Here is an 11,447-nt window from a genome sequence, read left to right as displayed (position 1 = left end):
CACTGTATATGCAAGGTACCACTGTATATGAGATCCAGCGCCGAGGGCCTTCTGGCAGTTCCCTCATTGCGAGAAGTAAGGTTACAGGGAACCAGACAGAGGGCCTTCTCGGTAGTGGCACCCAATCTGTGGAACACCCTCCCTTCAGATGTGAAGGAAATAAGCAACTATCCTATTTTAAAAGAAATCTGAAGGCAGCCCTGTTCAGGGAAGTTTTTAATATTTAACCCTGTATTGTTTTTAATACTTGATTGGGAGCTGCCCAGAGTGGCTGGGGAGACTCAGCCAGATGGGCGGGGTATAAATAATAAATTATTATTATTTTGATTGGGACTTCAAATGCTTGGGAGTGTGTGAGTATCTGAAAAAACACTCCAAAGGTGTCTGAGTCAGACGACTCGAGAGACATCCAGCGAAGTTGAATGCTGGAAGATTCAGGAGGCAACAGAAAACACTTAGTCACACAGCAAGTTGTCAAGCTGAAATTTGCTATCAAAAGGAGGCAGTGATGGGCACCAAGTTGGGATGCCTCTAAAAGATGAATTGATGATCAGTAGCTACTAGCTACTGGGATGCAGGTGGCGCTGTGGGTTAAACCACAGAGCCTAGGACTTGCTGATCAGAAGGTCGGCGGTTCGAATCCCCACCACGGGGTGAGCTCCCGTTGCTCGGTCCCAGCTCCTGCCAGTTCGAAAGCATGTCAAAGTGCAAGTAGATAAATAGGTACCGCTCTGGCGGGAAGGTAAATGGCGTTTCTGTGTGCTGCTCTGGTTTGCCAGAAGCGGCTTAGTCATGCTGGCCACATGACCCGGAAGCTGTAAGCCGGCTCCCTCGGCCAATAAAGCGAGATGAGGGCCGCAACCCCAGAGTCGGCCACGACTGGACCTAATGGTCAGGGGTCCCCTTTACCTTTAGCTACTAGCCATGATGGCAACCTTTGCCTTTACTATCTTGAGGCAGCATGTCTCTGAATACCAGTTGCTGGAAGTTACAGGTGGGAAGACCACTGTTGCACTCGGGTAACAGCTAACACTCTGTGCTTCCATCCAACTTGCTAAGGATAGGTAAGGACAATACTGCCTCATCTCTACCATCAATTCATAACAGCCCTTTGGAGATCCAGCAGAGAAGTGCAGACATACCCAAGGCAACACAAGTAACCTTCAAGGCCACCCTGGGATTTGAATGTGAGTTTCTCTAGTATCAAAACCAGGAAAGATGACTTGTCATTTTATTTTATTATTACGTTTATACATTGCCTCCAAGGTGGCGTACAAAATGTTCTTCCCTCCTCTCTTTCTTTTATCATCACAACCACCCTGTGAAGTTGCTTGGGCTGATGGAATGTATCTGGCCCAGTAACACACAATAGGCTTCATGTTTGACTGAATATTTGAATCCCGGTCCTTCAAGTCCTAGTCCAAGTTTGTAACCACTACACCATACTTTCGGCTGTACTTTTGTTGTGAAACTTTACCTCGCCTTACAACCCCATTCCAATCAGCTGCTACTTTCTTATTACAGGCCCTCTCCTGTATAAATGCATCCTCAGTCCTAGCATCTGCTGTTTGGAGAAGATATAATAATAATAATAATAATAATAATAATAATAATAATAATAATAATAATTTTTAATTTATATCCCGCCCTCCCCAGCCGAAGCCGGTCTCAGGGCGGCTAACAACAATAAAATAATACAACATTCTAAAATCATTTCATTATAAAATTAATTCAAATCAAATTAATGGCAACCATTGGGCTAGAGTTCTGTGAGGATTACCAAAGGAGGGAGTCAGGCTGTGCCCTGGCCAAAGGCCTGGTGGAACAGCTCTGTCTTGCAGGCCCTGCGGAAAGATGTCAAGTCCTGCAGGGCCCTAGTCTCTTGTGGCAGAGCGTTCCACCAGATCGGAGCCACAGCCGAAAAAGCCCTGGCTCTGGTTGAGGCCAGCCTAACCTCTCTGTGTCCTGGGACCTCCAAGATATGACCTGCCGTATGCCTTTTTGGAAAGGATTCTGAGATAGCGTACATTTAAATACTTCCATTACTTGCAATATACTGCATTAACGCTATTCATATTCAGAGCACTTCCTTTAAGAAGCACGCATAGTTAAGCAAAGGCTGAAAAGCGTATGAAACGAGGCATACTAAACCGCTCACAACATTACAAAAATGCTAGCGTCCCTCCCAGCATACATACAATGCTCTATTACAGATTTTAAGTTTAAGGCTTTTTTAAAAAAAATGTTGCTTTATTTTGAAGAACTTTCGATTCTTGAAGCAATTTAGCTGCCTGTATGTAGCCTATAAGCAGCGGCGAATGCCCGGCAAATGAAAACAGCTGTCACACAAGCAGGAACGTGATCACTGTATAGATCAGGGTTCACAAACACCGATAGCTACAGGGATCTAGAGATCTCACATGTTGGCAGCGGAACACAACAACACGAGAGCTTGTGCCAGACACAAGGGTCTAAAAATAGAGTGGACGTCAGTCAGAACTGGCTGGCTGATCTAAGCAAAAGGCTGGGAAGATACACACACTGCTTACATTACATAGGTTATTTTAATCTTATCTCTGGCTAGTGGTGTATCCAACTCAGGACAATTGTGTTTTTTATATATATATATAACCAGGATATCTTAAGAACCAGGATATCTTAAGAATATATATATATTCTTAAGATATCCTGGTTCCAGACCATTTCGTTTTATTTGTACCTTTTCAATCATTTTCAGAGTAGCCTTAAAGATTAAGGCCAGGATTTAGAACTGAACCCAGAAGCAGACAATGTCAGTACAGTGGTACCTCAGGTTAAGTACTTAATTTGTTCCGGAAGTCTGTTCTTAACCTGAAGCACCACTTTAGTTAATGGGGCCTCCTGCTGCTGCTGCGCCGCCGGAGCATGATTTCTGTTCTCATCCTGAAGCAAAGTTCTTAACCTGAAGCACTATTTCTGGGTTAGCGGAGTCTGTAACCTGAAGCGAATGTAACCTGAAGCGTATGTAACCCGAGGTACCACTGTATAGCTGGACAGGGTTGGGGGGGGCCTTAGCAAGGCGACCCCCAACAACTCAGCTACCCCACAGGTAACACCCCACCACCACCATATTAAATTTCCCACAATGCCCTGGAGCACCTGACATAGTGAAGCCAGCAGATGGCAATTTAAGTTTCTGAAATGAACCAATAGTGTTTCTCTATTACGCAATTGTTCAATAGCACAATCCCAAACATTCCTCACTGAGTATATGCCCTGGAAATATACCCTATTTAGTTAAATGAGGCTAATAATAATAATAATTTATTATTTATACCCCACCCATCTGGCTGAGTTTCCCCAGCCACTCTGGGCGGCTTCCAATCAAGTGTTAAAAACAATACAGCATTAAATATTAAAAACTTCCCTAAACAGGGCTGCCTTCAGATGTTTTTTAAAGATAGGATAGCTGCTTATTTCCTTCACATCTGAAGGGAGGGCGTTCCACAGGGCGGGCACCACTACCGAGAAGGCCCTCTGTCTGGTTCCCTGTAGCCTCACTTCTCGCAATGAGGGAACCGCCAGAAGGCCCTCAGCGCTGGATGTCAGTGTCCGGGCTGAACGATGGGGGTGGAGACACTCCTTCAGGTATACAGGACCGAGGCCTGTATATAATATAAATATAAATCAATACTTACTTATTCCTCAGTAAGTATACTATGGGCTGAGACAGCTGCATCTGAACAATGTGATGCATTATTTGTACGCTTGCAAAGGAGGCGTTAATGATTGAGCATGGATCTTCTGTGAAACGTCATTCGCGTTTTTCATTAGACCACTTTGACCCCTATCGCAAAGGGCCCCCCCCCCCCGTTTGATCCCTCTCGTGACTGTCCTTCAGCAGACGTTGTTTTCAACAAAATAGTTGGCATTAAGATTATGAGCAATGCAATATTTATAAACCCCGATCACTCTCAGCCTGAAGATGTAGAGCCTGGAAAATGCAGTTTGGACAGAGGGTGGTGGCTGAAATTGCAACCCCTGTGGCACGTTAAAAGGCACTTCTTTGAGCATTTCTCTAGTGGAACAGTGAATGATACCTGATGATTTGAAGTGCCAATCTAGGTTGCCAGTAATGTGCTGTGTTATAATAATTTTTAGGTCATACATATGGTCAGGGGTCCCTTTACATACATATATGTGACGCGGGTGGCACTGTGGGTTAAACCACAGAGCCTAGGACTTGCCGATCAGAAGGTCGGCGGTTCGAATCCCCGCGACGGGGTGAGCTCCCGTTGCTCAGTCCCTGCTCCTGCCAACCTAGCAGTTCGAAAGCACGTCAAAGTACAAATAGATAAATAGCGGGAAGGTAAACGGCGTTTCCGTGTATTGCTCTGGTTTGCCAGAAGCGGCTTAGTCATGCTGGCCACATGACCCGGAAGCTGTCTGTGGACAAACGGCGGCTCCCTCGGCCAATAAAGCGAGATGAGCACCGCAACACCAGTCGATCACGACTGGACCTAATGGTCAGGGGTCCCTTTACACACACACACACACACACACACACACACACACACACACATATATAATGTTCATAAATGTACCAAGCAAACACACATATATATAAACCACATGTTCAAAACCCACAGGAAAAGTCCTAAAGCCATTTTGACTCCTTCAGTCACCTCAAATCTTTCTCTACAAGGTCAAAGGAAATGCAGAAATCTCCCCATTATCTCTATCCTCACAAATCCTGCCTTAAGGGCACATTTAAGGTGTGAATAGGGTGAGCCTGTGACCTGGCTCAGCAATTAAGTATTATCATTACAAAAGAATGGCCAGGCTCCCCAGGTAATCCAGCCAAGTGACCATTAACAGGTAACCTGGCAGACAGGTTGATGGTGTTTCCTGCTTGGCAGGGGGTTGGACTCGATGGCCCTTGTGGTCCATTCCAACTCTATGATTCTATGAAGGCACTCAGATTTCTGTTGTAGACCACCTTTTCTGTGATGTATGTATGATGTTTCTGGGGGTGGTCTTGGACTCCAGGGCCGGAAATTTAAAATGTCTATATAAGGGCTTGCACGCATGGCTCGGGGTCCTCCTCTCTCCTACGTGTGGGGGAACACCCTGTTGCAACAGTTAATAAAGATCAGGCTTACTAGCTGCTTTGCTTCTCAATATTCTCTGACTGGCCTCTGTTATTTTCTCCTACCAATAGGGAACCTACGTAAGGACTCTATATGGGCTCTTGGATACCCCATAAGGGAAAAAGGGCAGATTTTTGTTTACAACAGCTGCTATTTCTTGACTGGTGCCCCAGCACCCCCTCAAAATCTGAAATGTCCATAAAGGTTGGCCACACCTGCTATGGAGGGCCTACTCTCATATAACTCTTTCCAGAATTAATTTTTTTAAGGGAAATTTCTTCTTGGCTGCATTCACAAAAAGGGAAGCTGGCTTACAGCGACGGCAGGGAGCACTGAGATGATGAAGGAGCACTTAAAGATTTGGCACGCTGCTCAGCTTGTCTTTCACTGGCCAGCCAGTTGCAGGATGAAGCGGGCTTCTCTGTGGACAGACATTGCTCCAGCTCACAATGCTCCTCATGCAAAAAGAACCTCGCTCCATAAACAGAGGCTCCCCACTTTTGCTTGCTTCTGTTTTCCTGGTCCTGTTTTCCTGTTTTCTGGCAGCATGAACGTTGGGAATTGGAAACAGATATTAAATTTGACCTCAGACAGGGGTTCTTGCGTGCTAGACTGCTTGCAACACAGTTCTGATTTTTTGAATTTTTTTTTGCAGGAGTATATTTTCCTTTGCCAGCAGTTTCATTATTGGTGAGGAAGCTTTTACAATAACCACTTTCCCTGGAGGCAGTTTTAATGCACGAGGCAGTAAATCATGACTGCTGCTTTGCCAATTTTAAGCCACTGCGTGGCAACTTAATGTAACAGTTTTTATGTTTTGTAAACTGCTGTTTTCTTGCTCCCTGAATTACGAGAGAAGGATATCATGTAGCTCGTACCTTATTTCAAGGATCCTGTTTTATTTGCTTTAGTTCTAGTTACAGGTAGGTAGCTGTGTTGGTCTGCCATAGTCAAAACAAAATAAAATTTTTTTAAAAAAATTTCCTTCCAGTAGCACCTTAGAGACCAAATAAGGTTGTCATTGGTAGGAGCTTTCGTGTGTATGCTGGAAGGATTTTTTTAAAATTTTTGTTTTATTTGCTTTAGGTTAGAACTGGAAGAAAGCCCTGAGACATGATCCAAATGAACTGTACAAACATAATACTTAGGGTGTGTCATTTTAAAGGGCAAAACTTACTTTTTGAAAATTTCATCAGTTGAGGGGTCTTAAAAATATGTTTTTGAGTGTGAGGAATTCAAACTTATTCGTTTTGTGACTGGACAACACTTATCTTGGTAAATCTACGTTTGATTAAAAAGCACTGCTCCTGGAAAACCAACGAATTATAATTTTACATTCTGACAATGTCCAGTAATGTTATAAAAAAAAAAAAATTAGTTTCTCTGCGTAAAACCTATCCTATTGGGAATAAAACATTACCTTGTAAACATAAAACAACATTAGAAAGTTATGATATCAGTGAATGAGAAATATAAACAGCAGGTTGTCGTTCCTCGATATCAGCCACCGACTTGCTTCTTGGCCTCACATTTCTCGTGTATACACCCTGCCTGCTGCCCCTTGTTTCACGCATCAAGCATAACAGCGCCCACGTACAACTTGCTCATCAATGAACTTCTTTACTTCTGCTGTATCGCCGGCAGCCATTTTGTGTGGGGTTTCCATTCATGGCCCCCGCACACCTCGGCAGAGAGCATGTAAGCTTGCCCTGACCCCTATCCTGCTTTTTCCCGGGTCCAAATTTGACGCATTTGACAATTTGACGCATCTAAAATGGTCACTGCCTAAGTTTACATGTCAAAGGATGTCCAGAAACAGTGGTACCTCAGGTTAAGTACTTAATTCGATCCGGAGGTCCGTTCTTAAACTGAAACTGTTCTTAACCTGAAGCACCACTTTAGCTAATGGGGCCTCCTGCTGCTGCCGCACCGCCGGAGCACGATTTCTGTTCTCATCCTGAAGCAAAGTTCTTAACCTGAAGCACTATTTCTGGGTTAGCGGAGTCTGTAACCTGAAGCGTATGTAACCTGAAGCGTATGTAACCCGAGGTACCACTGTACCTGTCAGATATATATGCCTAAAGTGCAGCAGGACTGTGTTTGATGTAACAGGTGTTTATACAGAAGTATAACCATGATGAGCCAGTTCTCTCTTGTAACTTCTGAAGGCAGCCCTGTTTAGGGAAGTTTTTAATGTTTGATGTTTTACTGTGTTTTTAATATCCTGTTGGAAGCCGCCCAGAGTGGCTGGGGAGGCCCAGCCAGATGGGCGGGGTATAAGTAATAAATTGTTGTTGTGCAATGCAGGGTCACCCAACAGAGAGTAAGTTTAGGACTGAGAAAAAGAAGAACTTCATCCAAAAAAACCGCATTCTTATGAAATAAACTGATGCAAGATGGGGCAATCGCCATTACACAAAATGAATGGGGGCTAGGCTTGTTCCTTTTTTAAAAAAAAGAGCATTTTTGCCTCACTTTTCAAGCTACAAAAGACTCCCTAGGCTGCTTACAAAGATCAGAAATAAAACAGTCCCCGCCTTCACGTTTACAGTCTCAAAAGGCAGCACAAAAGGAAAATGGATTGGGAAGGAGAAGGGGGAAAACCTCCATCAGCAGGTCAAGGAACAATGGAAAAGCTGCAACTTCCTCTCCCAGCAGATGGTGATGGCAGTTGATGGCTAGCAGGCAGGAGGCTATATCCAGGAATGATAATGTCTGACTTCTGCTTCCTCTCTCACTGATGGTCTGAACAGCTACAAACCATAATTTCTAAATAGAAGCACCATATTCAGAGGTGTCATCATAACTTTAAGGTCTTTGATACATAAGAAATGTTCATAAATGTACCACGCAAACACATACATAAATATATAAACCACATGTCTGAAGCAGCACAGGAAGACAGTCCTGAAACCATTTTAACTCCCAAACTGACCAAATGTTTCTCTGCAAGGAGGGAGGAAATGAAAAAACCTTCCAATTGTCTCAGGAATTAAGTAATTACCATCTCAAAGGAATGGCCAGACTACCAGAAAAGGCAATCTGATAAGGCATTATCAGATAACCTGGCAGACTGCCTTTTCTGTGATGTGTGTATGATGTATGGAGGGGTGGTCTGGTACTCCTGGGCAGGGAATTTTAAAATGGATATAAAAGGCCTTGCGCGCCATTGTCCCCCTTTCCCCTGCGTGTGGGGGAGCACCCTGTTGCAACAGTTAATAAAGATCAGGCTTACTACTTTGCTTCTCAATATTCTCTGGTTGGTCTCTGTTATTTTCTCCTACTGATAGAGAACATACAAAAGGACTCTATATGGGCTCTTGTGTACCCCATAAGGGGAAAGGAGCAGTTATTTCTCATAACAGAGGCATTCTGTGGGCTTCTCTGAGGCACCCTTAGAAACACAGTACTGCACTTGGTGGGTCCTTGATCTCATCCCATTACATTATTAGATTTACTGTATAGAAATCTGAGATACAATCTAACTACAGTAGTACCTCAGGTTACATACGCTTCAGGTTACAGACTCCGTTAACCCAGAAGTAGTGCTTCAGGTTAAGAACTTTGCTTCAGGATGAGAACAGAAATCGTGCTCCGGCAGCGCAGCGGCAGCAGGAGGCCCCATTAACTAAAGTGGTGCTTCAGGTTAAGAACAGTTTCAGGTTAAGTACGGACCTCCGGAACAAATTAAGTACTTAACCCGAGGTACCACTGTATAAAGGCCTACGTGCTCCAAAATTACCATACACACCAAATTGCTGGATTTACAGTGCAAGACCTAAGCAATCAACTTTTGAGTAGACTTGCTACAGCATTGCACTGTCAGTTATGTCAGTGCCATTCTGCAGTAAAGTTGGAGGAAATCACCTTATATCTAAATTATTAGACCAGTTCTATGCATGCATGCCCATGAGTAAGCTCTGTCAAATACAATGGTGCTTACTTCTGAGTAAATATGCAGAGGATTGCATTGTTAAATACTGACTGGTAAATTTATCATTGAGACTGTAGAGTACTGAAATAGCTAATGATTGCTTATATGTGTAAATATTTGCAAGTAGGGTTTGAATAAGGAACAAAGGAAACCAAACAACAGGTAGCAATTAAAGGTCACATTGAAATCCATGAGTAAAGTCCAAATTCACTTCTCACTGCAAGAAGTGAGGTTACAGGGAGCCAGGCAGAGGGTCCCATCAGATGTCAAGGAAATAAACAACTATCTGACTTTTAGAAGACATCTGAAGGCAGCCCTGTTTAGGGAAGTTTTAATGGTTGATGTTTTATCACATTATTATTATTATTAATTATTATTATTATTATTATTGCTGCTGTTGTTGTTGGGAGCCGCCCAGAGTAGCTGGGGAAACCCAGCCAGATGGGCACCGTATATAATTATTACTACTATTATTACTGTTTAAACTTTCTGAAACCAAAACCTGTTTTGCATTAATAGGGTGTGAAAAGTGATTAACAGATAGATTTGTCTAGAGGTTCCTTTAAAACAATTTTAAAATGGAGAATAAGAATCAAACTAAAACTCTCCATTATGTACCTTGTTATTAGATGCTTATCCCACTTGTCAGACAAATATTGTCTCCCAATTTTATTCAATTTATACTTGAATAAATTAACTTGGAGTAGCAAAACTTTAAATTCTGCCGTATGAATTTTCTAGAATGGGAAAAGTCGTCCCAACAATATATTTCTCAGCCTTTAAAGTAAAACATAGCTCTGTTGCTACAACAGACCAACGAAGCCCCAGTGTTGTAATGGAAACCAACATTACCTTACTAAAGTGGTAGAAAGTTGAGCTCGAAGAAAGCTCATCTCTCATCTCAGCCATGGATGGTCTCAGTGGCAAAGTCACTCTTTGAGTCTCAGCGTCCTATCTGTAAAATGGCAATAATAATAATAAAAGAATATTGTAAAACATTCTGCATTTTGCTAAACATGTATTTTTAAAGTTTAAGAAACGAGGGAAGGTCGCTAGAATAACCTGTGGCGATTAGTCCTGCAATTCTGTGGAGGCCAATCCTATAGCATATTTACTCAAAAACAAATGTGTTGACTGGAGAGCCAGTGTGGTGTAGTGGTTAAGAGCGGTGGACTCGTAATCTGGTGAACCGGGTTTGCTTCCCCGCTTCTCCACATGCAGCTGCTGGGTGACCTTGGGCTAGTCACACTTCTCTGAAGTCTCTCACCTCACAGAGTGGTTGTTGGGTGGGGGGGGGGAGGGAAAGGAGAATGTTAGCCGCTCTGAGACTCCTATGGGTAGTGATAAAGCGGGATATAAAATCCAAACTTTTCTTCTTCAGTAAGCCTTGTGCATGATTGCAGCCTTAATGTGGAAGGGAGCTTACCAAGCAACCCCAAACTGTTGTAAGGTTCCCTAATGGGGTCGTCTCCCCCCACCTACCCCTGAGGCTGCAATCCTACCTCCACTTACCTGGGAGTGAGCCCTACTGCACTCTGTGGGACTTAACCTCTGAGCAGACATGCAGTGTTTCCTATGGATCAGTGTTTCCTGTACTAACAGTACAATCCTTTTGTTTACTGAGAAGTCAGCCCCTTCTATGCTCAGTGACAATTCTCAAGTATTATTGTTTGGTACCTTGGGCTCCTTTGGGAGGGATAGATATAAAAACAGTGTGTCTATAACTGCAGCCTAAGAATAATAATAATATTTCCCCTTGTAAAGTGCTTCAAGTCCATTGATGTTTTCGGTTCCTGGTTTGCATCCTCTCCTCCTCTTTTGCTTTAATTTGACTTCCGTTGTGGTTTGTGGGAGGAAAAAGCTCTTGCAAAGTAACAAATTTCAGGCGGCGAGGCGGAATGTATCTAAAACCGGCAAATAAAATTCTAATACCTCCCAAAGGAGGTTTTATATATATATATATATATATATATATATATATATATACACACACACACACATACACACACACAGACACATATACATACATACACACACACATATATACATACATACATACATATATACATTGTTGTTGTTGTTTAGTCATTTAGTCGTGTCCGACTCTTCGTGACCCCACACATACATATACACACACACACATATATATTCTCGCACATACATAAACGTTGCATCATAAACCTCACTGTCCCAAGCATAACCTTTCCCCAACCACAAACGTAAGTACAAACTGTTAAGTTGTGGGTGAACATATCAGACCACACAGCGATTCTTCAAACAGCTCTTGTTTATTCACAGGCCAGAACAGAACTGAACGGTTCAGCCTGCCTGCTTATATAGAGCTCCACTACAACGCAACTGTAACACTTTCTGTAACTATCCAA

At 43.0% G+C, this 11,447-nt stretch overlaps 1 long non-coding RNA gene across 1 annotated transcript; it reads right to left on the bottom strand.

The window, feature by feature from the left end:
• Positions 1-6,108: 6,108 nt before the first annotated feature.
• On the bottom strand, positions 6,109-11,412 carry LOC308582185. The gene is made up of 3 exons (XR_014005542.1): positions 11,283-11,412; positions 9,916-10,014; positions 6,109-7,874 (listed from the first exon to the last, which is right to left on the bottom strand). It is a non-coding gene; the product is annotated as an uncharacterized lncRNA (long non-coding RNA).
• Positions 11,413-11,447: the final 35 nt, after the last annotated feature.

This window comes from Podarcis bocagei (genome assembly GCF_964188305.1).
Source record: "Podarcis bocagei genome assembly, chromosome: 1".
Taxonomy (NCBI): Eukaryota; Metazoa; Chordata; class Lepidosauria; order Squamata; family Lacertidae; genus Podarcis; species Podarcis bocagei.
Note: the sequence above shows the minus strand (reverse complement) of the source record. Positions and strands in the feature narration are given on the sequence as shown.